Here is a 21,681-nt window from a genome sequence, read left to right as displayed (position 1 = left end):
CAGCTCAGGTGGTTCGGATGAGGGGCGGGGGAGGGGCAGGCAGCGAAGTGAGTTGCTCACTTCTGTTTTGTTGGAAATTTGGGGATCTAATTCCTGCTGGGGAAGCGGCAGCACTCTGGATAGTGGGAGTGAGGGCGGTGGTGTCCCGCCCCTGCCTTGTACCCGGCGCCAGCCGACGTGTCGGTGGCGGTCCTCGCAGCCTTGTACTTGCGTGCGGCCCGCAGAGGGCGCGTGCTGGAGCCGAGCACCCTTGGGTTGCCACCTGCGGGGCCCGGCTGGCCTGGTTCGGGGCGCGAACCCGCGAGGAGCGCGCGGCGGGCGCGGCGGCGGCGACGACGGCGGCTGGAGGAGGGGCCCAGAGCCCAGAGCCGTGCCAAAGGACACCCCGTCCTCCAAATGCTGCCACTTGAGTGAGGCGCGCGAGAAGGCGGCGCCGCTGGCCTTGCAGCCAGACTGCGCTGCGCTCCGCACCCCGCCGCCCTGACGCCAACCGGCGCCCCCCGGGCGGCGGCTTCGGGGACCGAGCAGCGCACGCAGCCGGCCAATGCCGGATGCCTCCCCGGCCCCGCGGCCGTCCCGAGGGGCGTTGGGCACGCAGCCGCCCCGGCGATGTGCTGTGTAAGTGAACACCTGGGAGGTGGGCGACCGCTGTGTGTCCGTCGGTCTTGGCTCGTCAGCTTTGCCCTTTGGGTTTTTCAATGGCAGAAACCTGGGAGTTACAGGCGACTTTAATTCAAGCAGACCTCTCGCGGCCAGCTGCCTCGGATAGAGCCTCACGTCTCCGACTCCTCATTGAGAAGTTAGCCCCCACCCCTTCCACCTGGTTCTGAGCCCCAAGTCCGAGGTATTGCGTTTCTGAGCTGCAGTTTCATTCTCCTTCCTACCTGAAGAGTGACTGAAGATTTTCAGGTAAAAGATTTGCCTATGAGCATTTAATTTGTATGCCAAGCTGTCAGGCTTGTGCGCCGAATGACATGTGATGAGCAAAGTACTAGCTCTTGTGCTCTTTTAGAGCTGTGGGAGGCTGTGTCTTGGGGCGAATTATACTGCAAATGGGGGGGGGGGGATCGGAATAGATCTGTAAGATCCTTCAGCCATTAGCTCAAGGATCCGAGAAGCAAAGCGGAACAATAGGAGTTGTCTATCTTCTGTTTCCTGTCTGCCCTCTCCTCATCCTTTATGGAAATTAACATAAAATTATAAACTAGTAAATGTTCCCATTAAAGACTACATCTTTTTAGGATCTTTTTAGGATCTGGTGTATGCAGTATTTACCTGAAGCAAAATTGTAATTAAGGATTCAGAGGAATAAAGAATCTACTTTTATTATGACTAAGTATAAATCACATCAAGATCAACAGTTGAATATACCTTTTTTTTCTTTGGATGAGGTCATTTTCAAGTACTTGATAGAGCCAATATCAATATATAGATGGGAAACAATATTATTTACGTCTTCTATTTGACATGTTCAGCAAAATGATCTGGAAAAACAATTATTTCCAGTTTTTAACTCTTTTATCTTGCCATCAAACAAAAATTGCCGAAATTACCTATTAGGCTCACAATCTTGTAGTAAAAGGGGTACTTTAAAATCATAGACCAACCTCTAATCCATGTTAGTATCTCCTTTGTAGCATTTCTGACACACAAGCCACATTTTCATCGAACACTTCAGTGACAGGGAACTCACCACTTTTGAGGTATCCCTTCTTTCTGTTGCCATTAATAAGGCTCTGTTTACACTGAACTGACCCACTGCTTCCTTGGACCTGTTTCTCATTAGGCTTACTTTTGTCAGTAGTCCTCCAACTTGTGAAATTATATAGATAATATTTCAACAGAGAGGATCTAAAATTCATCCATCTGAAAGGAGTCTATGACCAAAAAATAGTAAAGAAATGAAAAGTCTAAAGTGGTACAGAGTTAAGAATAGAATTATTTTTAACCTATAGAATTATTGTGAGGGTTAAATGAAATAATGTTCATAAAGTCTTGGTATAGTTACCTAGAAGTCAGTAAATGTTAGTTATCTTCACGAAAAAGTCATTGCTTTTATGTTTCCTTCCATACTTAAGACCTTTCTCTGTGCTGAAGATCCTTAGCCCCAAGTTGAATTCAATAATTCAATCTAATCTGAACAGTGCAAAATGCAGTGAATTCCTATCTTCAAACAAAATCATCTAACACTTAATTGGCTTTTGTAATAAATACACCACAGTTGACTGAAAACCTCACCACCACCAGCCTCTCCCTCCCTCTCCCCTACCCCCAACACATTGCTATCAAAGTAGGCTTTATTAATTTTTTAATTATACAGTTAAAAATGTCCTGAACATGAACAATTTTTTTTCTCTTGTGTGACACTAAGCTTCCAATTTCCAGTTTGCTAGGTATGTTTTAGATTTGATCATGGCATTCATCATGCTAATTCTATCTTCTAGTTTTATGTCACCTGCACATTTGGTGAGTTTGTTCACCAGACATCCAAGCCATTAATAATATATGAAACCGTTCCTTTTGCCATGGTGGCTCACCTAGAATTCTGCCTGTGTGGCACAGTAGAAGTGGCCCTGGACTTTTGGAGGCTGGTTTTAGAGCTTGACGGTGACACTTACTAGCTCTTGTGATCTTGGGAAACTTATTTTCCATATCAATAAAGTCATATTAGTAACATCTACTTTTCAGGATGTTTATTAGAATTAAACGTCATGTACTGAAAGTACCAGATATAGACCTGCTTGGGAATGTAGTCAGCCTTGGGAGATATTGCTGAGACAAATCAATGATCAGCTGAATTCAGTTAGCACTGTCCTCCTTACTTATCAAACTATTCTAGCCTGTAGGTCAGTCTTCATTATAAGACATCATGAGAAAAAGTTTAATCAAATGCTTTGCTAAAAATAAACATCTTGAGTATTCCTAATCTATCACAAAAGTAAATGATACTAGTTTAAAAATGACTGATTCATAGTGAATTTTGAATGTCTAGTTCCTAGAAATCCCCAATCTTTTCCCTCAGAATATTCAGTTTACTGATTAAATTTTGAATTTTGCCAGAAATTAGTGTCAAACTAACTTGTCTGCAATACCTAGGGATTCAAATTTCCTTTTGTTTCAGAGTTTGAAATAAACTGGGAGAAAAGAAACTGATTGAGTCTCTGGCTTCTTGAGATGTCCCTCCTTCATGTTTTTTCATTTTGTTTTTGTTTTTAATGTTTTTATTTATTTTTGAGAGAGAGAGTAGGGAAGGAGCATAGAGAGAGGGAGACACAGAATTTGAAGCAGACTCCAGGTTCTGAGCTGTCAGCACAGAGCCCGATGCAGGGCTTGAACGCACAAACCTGTAAGATCATGACCTGAGCCGAAGTCGATGTTTAACCTACTGAGCCATCCAGGTGCCCCTTTCTTAATTTTTTTCAAAGGTTGTAATATTGCTGTGCTTCTATATGCAGGCTTTCCCTGGAATATAATTCACCAGAAGTTGTGACTTCTTCTGCTTGTACCTAGGTTCTCTCTTAATGAGGTCTCTTCTGTCCTTTCCTGCATAAAAATCATTTGCTTTTGAGAAAGCAAAATAGTTGCTGAGCAGTTCTGTTTTCTTTCTCTAGTTAATATACCATCTGCTCTTGGGTTTGGGAATTTTTTTTTTAACTGGATCCTGTCTTCCATAGTGAGTGTACTATAAACAGTATGCAGCAACTCAGTGGTGGAGAAATATAATCAATCATGACATTATAATGTTGAAAGTTTGGGAAGTAATAAATAACTCTAGTCAGTATCTGATATAGGAAGAGCCCGTACTTTAAGAATTAATTTATTCCTTATAAATTCAAAGTTGTAAAATCAAGGATGTGTTGGGGAAGAAATTTTTTCCTCTAACTTTCTAGGTTCTTTGCTGATAAATTGATATAAGATAGATTAACAGGAGGAAAAACAAATTTAACTATATCCATACAGGAGCCCCATAAGAGACCCAATAGTAAATTGGGCAATTGAGGCTTATATGCCATCCTGAGCTAGGGAATGGGATCTCGGGTTAAAGGGGGAAGAAGGGCAATTCACAGGATGATAGGTGTTTGATCTCTCATGTAGATAGGGAGCCTGGAGATAACTTTTACTTGAATGACCTATCTAAATTCTTTTAAATAGTTAAAGGAGAGGTCAGAGTTTTTCTTGAATTTGCTGGGTCTCAATTGCCTTCAGCTCAAAATAATCCACATACCAAAGTGGCCTAATTTGGATTCATGTAATCTCCCTTTCAGATGTTTTACAAGAGGCTGGAAGTAACATAAATTAGTGAAGCTGGATAGGTGTTGGACACAAGGGAGTGAGAGAGCCCTGTGAACTGGGGAGTGAATGTTCAGCTCAGAATTATTCTAATTCAGAACAGTTTAAACATTGCACTGGCCAAACAAAACACCAACCCAACACTACCATGAGTTTGTGGCCTTTGTTTTTAAGTGTGATGAAAGAAATAGAACTCTGTATAGTTCACAGTTTTACTGTCAACATCTAACACACTTTGAAGTACACGGATATTTGGTAAATAGCCAAACGTTAATTAGCATTCATTAAACTCGTGGATGTAAGAACTGCTCTATGCATAATAACAAAAGGAGAAATGACTGTTGCCTTTGAGGAATATTTAATCTCATTTGGGGAGTAAGCACTTAGAAATTAGACCAACTGGACATCAGTTCAAGAAGAGAATTCTGAATAAGGGTTAGAGGAATTCCAGGAAGTCTGCACAAAGAGATGGGGCTTCCCTAGCCATGAAGATAGTATGGATTTGGTTTAAGCAGGGAAGAGGGAAGGAGTGTTAGGTGGAGATAAGGGAGAGGTTGTGTGTTTCAACATAAGGGAAGCTACAAGGAGAAAATGAGCATGGGTGTATGTGGTAAGGGGAATAATTGACAGGACAGGAAACTTCCTTGGATTAGTTAAATTTAATAGGTAAAAAGAGGGCTTTAAAAAAATGTTTAAATTAGATGTACCTCTGCCCCCACCTCATCCCAACATCCCACTTCCACCCTAAAATACTGTACTGTCAGCTACAAAAAATAGGAACTCTGTAATGACCACATTCTTTAGGAATGTGGCATATGCATAATGAAAGAATGATCAAACTTAAAAGAGCAAAACTTTCTGAATTCTAGATCTTTTGACCTAGATTCCAAGTGGATTTGGACACTGTTTTCCCATATCTCCACGTAAGAATAATAGTTCTTTTAAGTATTCAGAAGTACATACACTACTGTCTGGAACTTAATTCAGTGCATAGTACTTAATACACTTAATTTATTATTTATGCCTCCTACTTGTTCTAAAATATTTGATTTCACTAAATAACATAAAGACTAATCTTGAATTTTTAGGGAAAGAGAAAAACTCTTTCTCAACCCTTCTAAGTTCATTGGCTGGGTCTGCAAATCAAACTGATAATAGATTAACAGGAGGAAAAAACATTTAATTACCTATGTACACATGGGGGTTCACAAAGGAATGTGCTTCAAGGAAACAGAATTGGAGACTTATATGTCATCTTAAGAAAGGGTGAAAATCATGGGAAAGAGGGTAGACAAAGGAAAAGGAGTTTGGGGCTCCTGGGTGGAGGTAAGTTATGGGAAGGTGACTAGGAAATATATGATAAATCAGGATTTGTTTTATAAGGCCTGTTAAACAGATAAGAGTTGTCTCAGGTGATGAAAATTGTCTCTGGAGTAGTTTTCCTTCTCATATAGGAGATGAAGGCACCTTTACAGAGGGAAATTTGTGTCCTGCTTTTTTGACAAAAAGGGGGGTGCAGAGAGCTTATTGCCTTTGGCTCAAAGCAACCCTTATACCATTGTGGCATGTGTTGGGATGGCAAACTCTGATCTCCTTCAAATTCATTAATGGCATTTGAGGTAAAGAAAATTTACTGATCCAGAAAAATGTCAGTTAAGATAATTTGATCTATTAAAATGACTAAGATTTAGATATTTTGGATGAACTTTGATTAGAAACTACTTATTAAAGTTCATGCTTGAGTAAAGCAAAGTCTCTACCCTCCATGAATTCATAGATGTGTGAGAGAGAGAAATATACCATCCATCCCGTGGAATGAGATGCATTCATGTTGTAATAAAATTTCACAAGAATTGACATTTTTAGGATTGTTTTTGGAGTGTATGGCTTCCACCTTTGAAGAAGATTTTGAGATTGGGGAATCTTGTGTGTTTCTTGCGGGTTGGACTTTCGTGAACAGGATTGGGACAACTGTTCAGAACAAGGGAGTGTGAGTTATCCAAAATAATCTGTTCAAATGCCAGCTTCTCTTAATAGTAGCAGAATAGCAGCTACATTTTTATAGCGCTGGTTTTCCTTACTGCAATTCAAGGAGGAATTTGGGGCAGGAATTATTAACCTAAGTTTAGAAATGAGGATACAGAGAAGCAAAGGAAAGTCCCTGTAATCACACTGCTAAGTAAATTCCTCTACCCCTATCCAGTTAAAATCCATTTGAAGACGTCGCTATGAAAAATTTATTGATTTTTTTTCCTTTTTTGAGCTCTGAATATACACATTTGTTGTATGTGTATTTCTCTCCATACACCCAGTGAAGTTGAAAGAAAACTAGACTCAACACACTGATTTTGAGTATAAAGTAATTTTGTTCAGTGGAGACCTTTTAAGTTTGGTATTTTTATGGTATCACAGAGTCATTTTTTTAATTTACTTTTAAAATTCTATTATAATTAATGTACCATGTTATAGTAGTTTCTGGTGTCCAATATAGTGATTCAATGATTTTAGAAATTACTCAGTGATCATTGTGATACAAGTACTCCTCATACCCTTACCTATTTCACCCACCCCCCCAACTCACCTCTGATAGCTATTAATTCTCTATAATTAAGAGTCTTGTTTTTTGTCTTTTTAAAAATTTCTTTGTTTTGTTTCTTAAATTCCTCATACAGTACTTTTCTTTCTGTTTTATCTCAGTATTATACCCTCTACATCTATCTATTTTGTTGCAAATGGCAAGATTTCAGTCCTTTTTATGGTTGAGTAATACTCCATTGTGTGTGTGTATGTATGTATGTATTTATGTATATATATATTGTGTGTGTATACACATATACATACACACCACATCTCTTTTTTTTATATGAAGTTTATTGTCAAATTGGTTTCCATACAACACCCAGTGCTCATCCCAACAACACCACATCTCTTTTATCCCTTCACCTACTAATGGACCCTTGGGCTGCTTCCATTATTTGGCTATTATAAATAATGCTGCAATAAACATAGGAATGCATATATCTTTACAAATTAGGGTTTTTGTATTTTTTGGGTAAATAGCCAGTAGTGGAGTTACTGGATCATATGATAGTTCTATTTTTTATTTTTTGAGGAACCTCCATTCTGTTTTCCACAGCGGCTGCACTAGTTTGCATTCCAACCAGGAGTGCATGAGGGTTCCTTTTACTTCACATCCTCACAGCACTTGTTTCGTGTGTGTGTGTGTGTGTGTGTGTGTGTGTGTGTGTGTGTCTAGCCTCATACACTAGAGGTGTGAGGTGATATTTCATTGTGGTTTTAATTTGTATTTCTCTGATGTTGAGCATCTTTTCATGTATCTGTTGGCCATCTGTATGTTTTCTTAGGAGAAATGTCTGTTCATGTCTTCTGCCCATTTTTTACATTTTTTGTTTGTTTTTGTTTTGGTGTTGGATTGTGTAAGTACTTTATGTATTTTGGATACTAACCCCTTATCAGATGTATCATTTGCAAATATCTTTTCCCATTCAGTAGGTTCTCTTTGAGTTTTTTTGATTGTTTCCTTTTCTGTAAAGAAGGTTTTTATTTTGGTATAGTCCCAATAGTTTATTTTTGTTTTTGTTTCCCTCACTCCAGGAGACATATCTAGAAAGATGTTGTTATGGACAGTGTCAGACAAATTACGGCCTGTGCTCTTTTCTAGGATTTTTATGGTTTCAGGTCTCACATTTAGGTCCTCAATCCAGTTTGAATTTTTGTGTGTATGTGGTGTAAGAGTGGTCCAGTTTCATTCTTTTGCATGTAGCTCTTCAGTTTTCCCAGTACCATTCGTTGAAGAGACTGTCTTTTTCCCATATGAAATTCTTGCCTCCTATGTCAAAGATTAATTGACAATATAATCAAAGGTTTATTCCTGGGTTTTCTATTCTAGTCTATTGATCTTTATGTCTATTTTTGTGCCAGTACCATACTGATTGATTCCTAGAACTTTTTAGTATAACTTGAAATCTGGGATTGTGATACCTACAGTTTTGCGTTTCATTGTCAATATTTCTGTGGCTATTCAGAGTCTTTTGTGGTTCCATGCAAATTTTAGAATTGTTTGTTCTAGATCTGTGAAAAATGCTGTGGTATTTTGACAGGGATTACATTAAATCTGTAGATTTCTTTGGGTAGAATAGACATTTTAACAATATTTGTTCTTCAAATCCATAACCATGGAATATCTTTCCATTTGTTTGTATCATCTTCAGTTTCTTTCATCAGTGTTTTATAGTTTTCAGAATACAGGTCTTTCACTTCTTTGGTTAAGTTTATCCATAGGTACTTTATTGTTTTTGGTGCAATTGTAAATGGGATTGTTTTCTTAATTTCTCTTTCTGCTGCTTCCTTATTAGTGTATAGAAATGCAGTGGATTTCTGTATGTTGATTTTCTGTCCTGCAACTTACTGAATTTATTCATCAGTTCTAGTAGTTTTTCAGTGGAGTCTTTAGGTTTTCTGTATATACTATCATGTCATCTGCAAATAATGAAAATTTTACTTCTTTTTTGCCAATTTAGATGCCTTTTATTCCTTTCTCTTCTCTGATTGCTGTGGCTAGGACTTCCGGTACTATATTGAATAATAGTAGTGACAGTGGACATTCTTATCTTGTTCCTAACTTTAGGGGAAAAGTTCTGCTTTTCCCAAGTAAGTATAATATTAGCTGTGGATTTTTCATATAAATTCTTTATCATGTTGAGGTATATTCTCTGTAAACCTATTTTGTTGAGAGTTTTTATCATGAATGATATCTTTTGTCAACTGCTTTTTCTACATCTATTGAAATAATCATATGGTTTTTATCCTTTTACTGATGTGATGTATCATGTTGATTGATTTGTGAATAGTGAACCACTCTTGAAACTCCTCTTTCATTTCTGATTTTGTTTGAGTCGTCTCTCATTGACACTCTACTCTCTTGTCACAGACTCTGAGCCTGGAGTTCTCTCTTGTCCACCAAGAGAGCAGACTCAGAATTGAATATGAGAGAGGCTAATGTCTGGGAGGAGACAAGAGCCCTGAACAGGGGTTTCATCTCTATTTGTTGAGCTCCTAAGATCTTACATACATGATGAATTTGAAGAAAGCAATTAGACAGTAATCATTAACTGGTGTGTGTAAGAAGCAAAGGGTCTGGGCAGCAAGTGGAGTTTGTGATCAAAGCACAATAGTATATTGGTGCCAGATGAAAAGTAATTTCCTTCAGGTGATATAACAAGTTACTCGTGATCCCATTATAATATCTCGCTAACTAACCTTGGACGCTTTTGCCCTGTGGCGGCAGCTTTCTGCCCTAAACTTTTTTCTAACCCATTTTTGTAAGTATAAGAAATTCTTGGATCTGTCTCCCCTCACTCTTTCTCCTCCCTCCTGTTCTCTCTCTCTGTCTCTTTCTCTCTCTCTCCTGAGTTTGGCTAAAGGTCTATCAATTCTGTTGATCTTTTCAAAGAAATAGCTCCTGGTTTCATTGATCTTTTCTATTGGGGCTTTTTTCTAAGTTTCTGTTTCATTTATTTCTGCTCTAATCTTTATGATTTCCCTCCTTCTACTGGTTTGAGGTTTGTTTGTTCTTCTTTCCCTAGGTCCTTTAGGTGTAAAGTTAGGTTGTTCATTTGAGATTTTTCTTGCTTCTTGAGATAGGCCTGTATTGCTATAAACTTACCTCTTAGAATAGTTTTTGCTGTATCTCAAGGATTTTGGACTGTTGTGTTTTCATTCTCATTTGTCTCCATGTATTTTTTTATTTCCTCTTTCATTTCTTGGTCATCCTATTCATTGTTTAGTAGCATGTTTTTTAACCTCCATATATTTGTGCTCTTTCCAGATTTCTTCTTGTGGTTGATTTCTAGTTTCATATCATTGTGGTCAGAAAAGATGCATGGTATGACTGATCTTTTTGAATTTGTTGAGACTTATTTTATGACCTAATATATCACTTATTGTGAAGAATGTTCCATGTGCACTTGAAAAGAATGTAGATTCTGGTTTAGAATGGAACATTCTGAATATATTTGTCAGATCCATCTGGTCCAATGTGTCATTCAAAGCCACTGGTTCCTTGTTGATTTTGTTTGGATGATCTATCCATTGATGTAAGTGGGGTGTTAAAGTTGCATACTTGTATCTTGTTACTATTGGTTACTTCCTTTATGTTTCATAATAGCTGTTTTATGTATCTGGGTGCTTTCCTATTGGGTGCATAAATATTTACAATTGTTATATCTTCATGTTGGACTGTTCCCTTTATGAATATACAGTATCCTTCTTAGTCTCGTTACAGTCTTTAAAGTCTGTTTTGACCTATATAAGTATTGCTACCCCAGCTTTCTTTTCACATCCATTTACATGATAAATGCTTTTCTGTCCTTTCACTTTCTTTTTTTTTTTTTAAGTTTATTTATTTTGAGAGAGAGAAAGCGTGAGCATGAGCATGAGCACGGGAGGGACAGAGAGAGGGAGAGAGAGAAAATCCCAGGAAGGCTCCACACTGTCAGAGCAGAGCCTGATACGGGGCTCAGGCTCATGAACCATGAGATCATGACCTAAGCTGAAGTCAGATGCTTAACCAACTGAGCCACCCAGTTCCCCTCTATCCCTTCACTTTCAATCTGCATGTATCTTTAGGTCTGAAATGAGTTTTTTGTAGACAGTGTATGAATGGGTCTTGGTTTGTTATCCACTCCATCACCCTATGTCTTTTGACTGGAATATTTAGTCTGTTTACATTCAAAGTAATTATTGATAGGTATGTACTTATTGCTCTTTTGTTACTTGTTTTATGGTTGTGTATGTAGTTCTCTGTTCCTTTCTTCCCTTGCTCTCTTCTGTCATGATTAGTTGCCTTTCTTTAATGATATACTCAGATACCTTTCTCTTTATTTTTTGCATACTTACGACTGGTTTTTGATTTGTGGTTAACATGTGGTTTATATATAACATCTTTTGCTCATAACAGCCTATACTAAGATGATGGTTGCTTAAGTTTGAACACATTCTTTAATCCTTTCCCCCTCCCACCACGTTTTAGGTATATGTTGTCATAATTTACAGACTTTCATTTTGTGAGACTATTGACTGATTTTTATAGATATAATTAATTTTATTGCTTCCTACTTTAGTGCTTCCTACTTTTCTTACTCCTACTTATGGTCTTTCCTTTCCACTCAGAGTCCCCATTAGCATTTCTTGTAGGGCTGGTTTAATGGTCATGAATTCCTTTAGCTTTTGTTTGTCTGGAAGCCTCTTTTAATTACCATTTGTCTTGGTGTGGACCTCCTTGAGTTGATTTTGTTGGGGGCTCTCTCTGTGCCTTCTGGATGTGGATTTCTGTCTCCTTCCCCATACTCAGGAAGCTTTCAGCTATTATTTCTCCAAATTTTCTGTCCCCTTTTCTCTCTCTTCTCCTTCAGAATCCCTTCAGAATAAAATGTTGTTACATGTGATGATGTCACTAAATTCCCTTAATCTATTCTTACCTTTCTTCTGCTTTCTCTGTCCTGTTCAGCTTGATTGCATTCCATTACTCTGTCCTCCAGGTCGCTGTTCCATTCTTCTGCTTTCTCTACTACTATTTATTCCTGCCTGTGTACTTTTAACTTCAGTTAATGAGTTCATTTCTGATTTATTCTTTTCTATGTTTTCTTTCTATTTTGAAGATCTCACTGAAACCCTCCTCTCTTTTCTCAAGTACAGTATCTTTATGACCATTACTTTAAATTCTCTATCAGACATATTACTTATTTGTGTTTCATTTAGCTGTCTTGATGTGATTTTATCTTGTTCTTTCATTTGGGACATATTCCTTGATCTTATATTTTTTCTAACTCTCTGTGTTTCTCTGTGTTAGGAAAGTCAGCTATGTCCCTTGCTCTTGAAAGTAGTGGCCTTATGAAGAAGAGGTCCTGTAGTGCCCTGCAGCAGTGTCCCCTGTTCACCAGACTCTGGCGCTTCAGGGGTATCTCTATGTGTGTTGCATGTACCCTACTGTTGTGGCTGAGCCACATTTGCCTTCAGTCCAGTCATCTGCAATGGCTGTCTGCCTGTTGTGGGCAGGGTTTGGTCCCTCTGTTGTTAGTGAGCCAGTCTGGGGCCACCTTGGGCTTGATTTGGGTCAGATCAGGCATCTGCCAGGGCTGCAGTAGCACTGAATTACAGGGCTTTTGTTGGTAGGTGGGGCCTGCAGTCAGGCCAGGTGTCTGCCCCCAGGCCACTGCTAGTGCCACGGTTGAACTGGTGTGTGTGGTTATCTTTTTCTCTTCCCAAGGAAGAAGTCACTTTGGGGCTGTTGGGGCTCTTGCACAATGCCATGCTTAGTGCTCTGCATTGGATGGACTCCTGCCCAGTGCAGTTTGGGTGGGGCAGATCCACAGGTTATGCAGGGGTGGGGTGGGTGATGTTAGCAAGGTTTGCACTTGTCTGCTGTAGCAGGAGACCTTTGTAGAAGTCCTGTGGAGGACCGGTTGGAGGGGATCAGACTGCAGAAGAATGCAGGACTGGGGTGTGCTATTAGCAAGCTAGGTAGAGATCATGTTCCCGCTGGTTCCTACAAGTGTCTGTGTATCTGGGGAGCAGAGGAGGAAAATGGTGCCAACCACCTCTTTTGTTCCTAGAGAAGTCTCCCAAAGATCCCTGCCCCTTCAGCACACCCTGAGATTAGTAAATAAATCTCCTTCCTGTGTACCCCAGGCATTTTTCAAACTGCTTCTTCTGTACTGTATGTCAGGGCTGTTTGTTACGCTATCTCCATTTCCTATAGCCCTCTGGGTTCCCCAGAGCCAAGCCAGCTGAGTTTTAAAGTTCCTGGTGTTAAGCCCCATTGATTCTAACAACTTGCCAAGTTAAGCCCCACTGGTTTTTCAAAGCCAAATGTTGTGGGGATCCATCTTCCCAGTGTGGGTTCTCCATGCCGCAGGTGCCTGGAGTGGGGTCTTCTCTTCCCTCTCCATGCCTGTAGTGTTGCGCCCTCCTGTGGACAATCTTATGGGTCAGTTTGGTTCCTGGCCACATCTCCATCCTTTCAGCCATTTTTGATGTGGCCTCTTCTCTGCGTTTAGCTATGGAGAATCTGTTCTGCCAGTCTTCAGGTTATTTTCTAGGTTACTTTTACTGATGTGGGTGTTAGCTAGGTGTGTCCATGGGATGAGATAAGCTTAGGATCCTCCTACACTGTCATCTTCTCTGGAAGCCTCAAGGTGTCATTTTTTTTTAAAAAAAAGAATCTTGGTCAGGATCTTAGATGAACTACCAGTCTACACTCAAAGAAATGAGAACTGGCTTCACAAAAAATAATTTTACCAAACCCTAAAATCTCAAACAACTTTTCTCTTCCTCCTGTACATATAGTGTTAGAATTAATAAAAGACATACTTTACACTACACATAGAACAGCACTGCCCCCAAAGTTCATATAAGTAGGGTAGAATGTAAGATTCAGGAATATTTAGGTAAATCACAGATGATAAATACTGAATTTATGGGAGATATAGGAGTTGCTCAACTTTTTAATATTCTGATTATAAATCTTAATCTTTTAGAACCAGTGCCATGGAAGGCATCTACAATTTCTCCTCACAAACTTGTGCTTGGTTCTAACCAATTTTGCATTAGTTTAGCCCTCTCATTTGACTCAGCTTGATGGCTTTTTTTTTTAAATTTAGATGTATTATAGTCCTATTGACTATTTTTACTTGCTAATTAAGTATTACCACTTGGATCAGTGGATCCAGTGCTGTTCTCTTTCTTCACAAAATGGTGAGTCTCATATTAGCATTAAATCTGGGTTTGAAGGAACTAAAATGTGTTACATTACATTATCAGGTTGGCTTTTTTAAAAAGACATTTCCGATGCAAATTACATACACACACACACACACACACACACACACACATATATATATACACACACATATATTTGAAAAAATTTTGGGAAACAGAGAAAAGCATAAAGAGGAAATTTAAGTTACCTATGATCCCACCATCCAAAGAGCAACTCTGTTCATGTTTTCTTGTATTTAACTCTATTTTTTCTTAAGCATCTATATTTTAAAAACCAGAATAATACATATATATTTTTCTGCTTTTAAAAATTATCAGTTCTTAAGACTCGGATAAATCTAATCTTTGTAAACTTTTCTACCATGTTTTAGGAGGCAGGTTGTAATATTTTCAATGTTTGGTGTCTTTTTTTAGCTAATAATAATTATACTTAAAATTATATGATATTACAAGATAGGCTTTATAACCGTCTTGAAAATATTTTCAGTGAATGGAAATGTTGTAGGAAATTACTAGTTCAAATAACAAATATGTGAGTACACAATACATGTTTTAAAACAATACTTTCGTTTGTTTTGTCATGGATAAATAAACCTCTTGACTAGTTATTTTAAAACTTAACATGAGTATTGCCTCATGCTACTAAGTATTCTTTTAAAAAGTTATCATCTGTTTATTATGAACTACCCTAAAAGTAGGTGGCTTAAAATAACATACATTAATTTTGCAGTCCCTGTGAATCAGGAATCTGGGTGCAGCTTAGATCAGTGCCTGCCTGTCAAAGCCTTTCACAGTTGCCAGTTGGGGCTGTGATCTCATCTGAAGGCTTAAGTGGGGAACAAACCAGTTCTATGCACCCTGCTGTACAGAGATTTTCCTCAATTCCTTGCCTCATGGGCCTCTCCATAAGGCTTCTCATAACACAGAAGTTGGCTTCCATCAGAGTAAGAGTGCAAGACAGAAGCCATGGTCTCTTTAAAATTTAATCTTGGAAATGGCATCCCATCACTTTTGCTATACTCTATTGTTAGCAGTAAATCATTGGTCCTACAAGAAGAGGGAATTAAGCAAGGGATGGGAATATCTGGAGGCAGAGATTACTTGGGGGCCATTGTAGAGGCTATCTACTACAGTTATTTAACAGTTACATAATATTCAGGATATAAGCCTATGATAAATCACATGTCATTGCACATGTAGCTTATTTTCAATTCTTCTAATTATAAAAAGACTACCATGAAAAAGTTTATACATAAATTTTTGTTGGCAACTCTGATCATTTCTTTAAGATAGATTTCTGAGGTGGGATATTTGGTTTAAAGCTTCTAACATGAGTTGTTATGCTACTATTGAAGCAGTTGAAACTACTACCTGTGTTTGAGAATGTTCATTGTACCCTATCGTCTTTAAGACCTTTCTTTTTTTTTAAATTTTTTAAATGTTTATTCATTTTTGAGAGAGAGACACAGTGTGAGTGGGGAGGGGCAGAGAGAGAGGGGGACACAGAATCCGAAGAAGGCTCTAGGCTCTGAGCTGTCAGCACAGAGCCCAACACCGGGCTCAAACTCACAAACTGTGAGATCATGACCTGAGCCGAAGTCAGATGCTTAACCGACTGAGCCAGCCAGGCGCCCCAAGACCATTCTTTTAAAGAATGGGCTTGTAAAATAAATTGTTCCATAAATACACTGTTTATCTGATTTAGTGCATATCATGAAATCTGAAAGGGAGGCATTGTGATATGGCAGCGAGATCCCTGAAGCCATATTCAAAAGATCTGAGTACCAGAACAGGCAGTGCAACTGGTCTCTCGTGCGTTGTCATCCAGACTATGAGCTTCCTCAGGCAGGATATTTAACTTGCTTACGTACACAGTCTACATCAATGTACTTTGTAAAATATGGAAAAATAATTCCTTTCTGTTGCATAAAAGATCGATAAGACACCAGGGAAAGAGTAAAGGGAAAAATGGAAATGAGATATGCTCAATAGAAACAGAGATAGATGGATAATTTACTCTGAAAAGCTCCAGACACTTGGTTATCATTTGTAATGTATGGTTATATATACTCTGCTGCTCTCTTTGTAGGAGTACAGCTATACCTTGCTTTATTGCACTTTGTAGATACTGCCTTTTTTACAAATCGAAGATTTGTGGCAACCCTGTGTTGAGCTAGTCTGTCTGCACCATTTTTCCAACAGCATTTGCTCACTTCATCTCTCTGTCACGTTTTGGTAATTCTCACAATATTTCAAACTTTTATTATTTGTTATGGTGATCTATGATGAGTGATTACAACTCACTGAAAGCTCAGATGATCGTTAGCAGTTTTTAGCAGTAAAGCATTTTTATTTACATTCGCATTTTTAGACATAATGCTGTGGCACACTTAGGAGACTACAGAATACTGTAAACATAACTTTTATTTTTATTGGGAAACCAAGACATTCTTTTCACTTGCTTTATTGTGATATTTGCTTTAACAGTCAGTGGTCTGGAACTGAACCCACAGTTTTTTTGAGGTATGCCTGTATAGGAATTTCTTTCTAACATCTAGAGTTAAATTATTTAAGTCAACTAACATTTACTGAAGCCCTTCATTATGCATGCGTATAGAAGTGAGATGCAAGGATGAATAATAATGACTTATTACCAGTCTTCTTTTAGAAAGCATTTAAGTGTTGTGACCATGTTCAAGCCTTTACGAGTCCATCTGGTATGGGTACAGACTTGTAAACAAGGCAGAATGGGAAATACAGTGATGAAGATAAATATGGCACGGAAACCCAAGAGCGTGATAGAGTGATATTAGGTAGCGAGATGGCCTTTATACAGGAAGTGGACTTGAGATGCACACTTAAGAATAGGTAAATTTTTAGAAAAAAGAAATTTTTGTGTAGTAATACTAGAGAGAAGGAGAAATGATAAGAAAGCCCTTTTTAAGAGACAAAGCATTTTACAAATGTGAAGAAGGAATCTATGGAATAATTGGCTTAGCATATAAGGATGATTGGATCATGATTTTCAGCTTACAGTGAGTTTTAAGACTGAACATTCATTTTTGCATTAGTTTTGGTTTCATGTTCTGATTCAAGTTCCAATTCCTAGTTTCAGGTACAGGGTCTAAAGAGCAGTCCAGGTGTAACAAACTAAAGACAATATTCTGACGTTGTTACCAGTTTTTCATACCACCTCCATTTCACAACAGTTATTTAAGGAACTGGCTTCAGAATTTTATGGAGCTTAATTCATGCATCACAAGTACAGCTGTGTCATTTAGCTGTGGCCTGACATGACTAAGAAATGAATATAGAATATAAAGTTTAAATGTTTTAAATTCTTGGGGTGCCTGGGTGGCTCATTCAGTTGAACATGCGACTCTTGATTTGGCTCAGGTCAGGATCCCAGGGTCATGGAACTGAGTCCCTGGTCAGGGGGTGGAGCGTGGAGCCTGCTCAAGCTTCTCTTTCCCTCTGTCCCTCTCCCCTGCTTATGCAAACCCCTTTTCTCTAAAAAGAAAAAAAAAAGTATATGTTAAATGTTTTATATTCTTAGTGGTGATCTAGATCAAATTTTTTTCTTCAGCTAGTTTTTTTTTTTTTCCAACTAATTGATCAGTAGCTACTCTCCATTTTCCTGCAGGGATTTATATGGATAGTACTGGAAGAATTACTGCAGACTAAGATTCAATATTCCTAGTCATAAATAGGATTGGTCAGGTGAAACCAGACATGTACCCAGAGTAAAGCTCAGAGGGCCAGGAGAAATGCCTGTTTCTCTTCTCCACCTGGAGGACTTGGTAAAATGGGTGAAACATTGACACCTGTTTTAGATCTATCACCTGATTGTAATGATTCAAAATCACTGTCAGCATTCTTATATTCTTCTCTTTCTTTAATTATCTTAAAGTACAGTAAAGCGCTTAAAATAATAATTTGGTAATAGTAGTTTTAGGGGACAATCTAAGAGAAAGAAGGAAAGGAAATGACACTTACTGAACACCTTGCTTGTTCCAAAACAATTCTAGATGTTTTATATATGGAAGCTCACTGAAATTTTATGATGAATGTCTGAGGTGGATCTCAGTTTACAGATGAAGTCCTACCACATAGCTCTACTCAGGTTTATTAGAATCTCATACATTAGCCTCTCAATTAACAGTGTTATTTCCCCTGCCCCTCCATTGAGAAAACTGAACCCCAAATGTGACCTCACAAAGAGTAATCCTGAGACCACCGTGCAGGTGAGCAAATGCATGCTGCGTACGTTCTGCGTGCCTGAGGACCAATCCAACTGTTCGGTTTCCAAAGTAGTGCTCTTTAGGCAACCTTCAAATTGGCCAAAATATTTGCCATATTTTCCAGCTTTTACTTTTTGGTGAGAGTATTAAATCTGAGTTCATTTGTTTGCCAGTTTAACTGGCATCATTTGACCCTGTTATGAATTTAAAGTCTAAGTGATTCTCAATATTAACAGGACAAAGACCTCTGTTTAAAGTCCAATTTTATGGACCCCCCCCAACAAGAAAGAAAATATACTCTTAGTGCCCATTATTAGAGAATGAATAATGACAAACATCCTATTAGGAACTCAGGTATTTTTTTAATGAACTCATATTTTTTAATGAATTAGCATTTATTAATTGCATCTACATTGAAATTTGAAAAATATATATGCATAAGACTTTTTTTAAAGATTATTTTGAGAGCAAGAGAGAGCACACATGGGAGGAGCAGAGGGAGATGGAGAGAGAATCCCAAGCAGGTTCCTCACTGTCAGCATGCAGCCCAATGCAGGGTTTGAATCATGAGATCATGACCTGAGCTGAAATCAAGAGTAGGACATTTAACTAAATGAGCCACCCAGGCACCCCTATATGCATAAGACTTCTTTTAAAGACTATAGCATTTTTAAAATTATATAAAGATTCACATTAATTCAGGGCTAGGGCCCATTTTAAGCCATAGCTTGAGATATAAAACATCTTGGAAACCTGTTCAGAGGCTTAGAATATGATATAAAGTAGGACAGCAGTAATAACCATTTCTGTTAATCTAGTATTTAAGGTGGACTTTCAGGGATTTAGAGGTCTATTCATTTCCAGAGCAGATATTTAGAAGCTGCTTTTTTTTGGCTAGTGCTTTGTGTTTGGGCCTCATACTCAAGTTATGGCTTTTTTGACACCTTCCCTGGTATATTCCAAAGGAGCTTACTCATGAGGCTTAGTTTGATGACACTGCATCCAGGATGGAGCACCACAGCTCTGAAATGAACTACACGGAATGAATGGGCTACAGTAATTTAAATCTTCTGTTTGAAGGATCCAATAGAAGACCCAGTAGGTGCTAGACCTGTTCCCAAGGGAAGTGCCAGGGCTGTGGCCTGACACCCTCCACATACTTAGTGCTTTGAGGCTCCTCAGTAACATTGAGGGAAACAAGTCAAAGGACTTTTCTTTTATGCATGCCTGTGCTCTGCCTGTGTGTGTGTGTGTGTGTGTGTGTGTGTGCGCGTGATGGGATTGGGGGGGTGAGGGAGAAGGTGTGGTGGGAGGAAAGGCATCCTTATATTGTATTTAGCTGCCAGTGGCATAAACAAAAAATGGCCACTTCTCCTATTAAGGCAAAGATAAAACAAATTAAGGACTTTCTCTGGGCATCTACACTATTTATTGCCTGAATAAGCTGTCATCTTGTCTCACTCTGCCTCTCTTTATTTGTTCAATAAGTTTGAAAGCACTTAAAGACATTGGTCCTGAACACATAATAGAGACTAATTAAAGACTGGCTGGGTGGTTAAGGAATGTTCTCACAGCTCTTTATGTATCTTAAGATTATAAACTAAAGTATAAATGAAATGGATTTTCAGTATTTTTATTGAAGTATAATTAGTATACAATGTTATGTTAGTTTCAGGTATACAACATATTCATTCAACAGTTCTATACATTACTCAGTGCTCACCATGATAAGTGTAGTCACTGTCACAAGGTTATTATAATATTATGACTGTGTTCCCTGTACTTTTATATTTTATAGACTGTACTTTTCATCTCTGTGACTTATCACTGGAAGTCTATACCTTTTAATCCCCTTTATCATTTCACCCATCCTCCCACTCACTTCTCCTGTGGCAACTACCAATTTGTGTTCTGTATTTAAGAGTCTGGGTTTTTTTGTTTATTTCTTTGTTCATTTGTCTTTAGGTTTCACATTTAAGTGACGTCACATGGTACTTGTCCTTCTCTGACTTCTTTCATTTAACATTATACCCTCTAGGTCCATCTGTGTTGTTGCAAGTGGCAAGATCTCATTTTTCTTTTCTTTATGGCTGAATAATATTCCATTGTGTGCGTGCATGCGTGTGTGTACACATAAATCATATCTTCTTTATCCATTCATCTATATGGACACTTGGGTCACTTCCATATCTTGGCTATTGTAAAATAATGCTGCAACATAGGGGTGCCTATATCTCTTTGAATTAGTGTTTTCACTTTCTTTGGGTAAATACCCAGTAGTGAAATTATTGGATTATATGGTATTTCTATTTTTACTTTTTTTAGGAACTGCTGTGTTATTTTCCACAGTGGCTGCACCAGTTTGCATTCCCACCAACAGTGCACAGGGGTTTTCTTTTTCTCCACATCCTCACCAACACCTGTTTTCCTCTTTGATTCTAGCCATTCTGACAGGTGTATGGTGATATTTCATTGTGGTTTTGCTTTGCATTTTCCTGATGATTAGTGATGTTGAGCATCTTTTCTTGTGTCTGTTGACCATGTGTATGTCTTCTCTGGAAAAATGTCTATTCAGGTCCTCTGCACATTTTAAAATCAGATTGTTTCTTTTGTGTTGGGCTGTATAAGTTCTTCATATATTTTGGATGTTAATCTCTTACTGGATATATCATTCTCAAATATCTTCTCCCATTCAGTAGGTTGCCTTTTCATTTTGTTGTTTCCTTTGCTGTGCAAAAGGTTTTTATTTTGATGTAGTCCCAATGGTTTGCCTTTGTTTCCCTTGCCTTAAAAGACATAGTTAGAAAAATATCGCTAAGGACGGTGTCAAAGAGATTACCGCCTGTGTTTTCATCTAGGAATTTTATTTTTTTTCAGGTCTCACAGTTAGGTCTTGAATCTATTTTGAGTTTATTTCTGGTGTGAGAAAGTGGTCCATTTTTATTCTTTTGCATGTAGCTGTCGTTTGCCCAGCACCATTTATTGAAGAGACTGTCTTTTCCCTATTGTCTATTCTTGCCTCCTTTGTCATAGACTAACTGGCCATACAGTATGGGCTCACTTTTGAAAATTGATTTCTTTAATCAGCCATTTAAAATGACAAGAGCTAAAATACTTTTCCTGGTTAATATCCAGCATTTATTGTATTATGCCTTCAGCTGATAGCCATAGTAACTTCCCAGCCAGACAGATGAATAATGTAGGCTGAAAATTAACTTAGGACAGCTGATCCCACATGTTGTCCTAAGAAGGTTAATTGTACAATCTGCTAAATTATTGACTTGCATTAATAACTAACACTGTTGAGGGCGCCTGGGTGGCTCAATCAGTTGAGCGTCCAACTCTTGATTTT

The 21,681-nt window shown here is 38.3% G+C and overlaps 1 protein-coding gene across 6 annotated transcripts in view; it reads left to right on the top strand.

The window, feature by feature from the left end:
• Positions 1-525: 525 nt before the first annotated feature.
• Positions 526-21,681, top strand: part of CUNH2orf88 (chromosome unknown C2orf88 homolog) — a 33,714-nt gene continuing 12,558 nt past the window's right edge. For 5 of the 6 annotated variants that reach the window (XR_006963071.1, XM_047085979.1, XM_047085977.1 and 2 more), the window contains exon 1: positions 625-909. The gene's annotated coding sequence lies outside the window, so the exon portion shown is untranslated. The other variant, XM_047085974.1, reaches the window with a different exon arrangement.

This window comes from Lynx rufus, unplaced genomic scaffold (assembly GCF_022079265.1).
Source record: "Lynx rufus isolate CCGP_SWC_20201006 ecotype Redwood Valley unplaced genomic scaffold, mLynRuf1.p SCAF_2, whole genome shotgun sequence".
In the NCBI taxonomy this organism is placed as follows: domain Eukaryota; kingdom Metazoa; phylum Chordata; class Mammalia; order Carnivora; family Felidae; genus Lynx; species Lynx rufus.
This window is presented reverse-complemented; position numbering and strand designations above follow the sequence as displayed.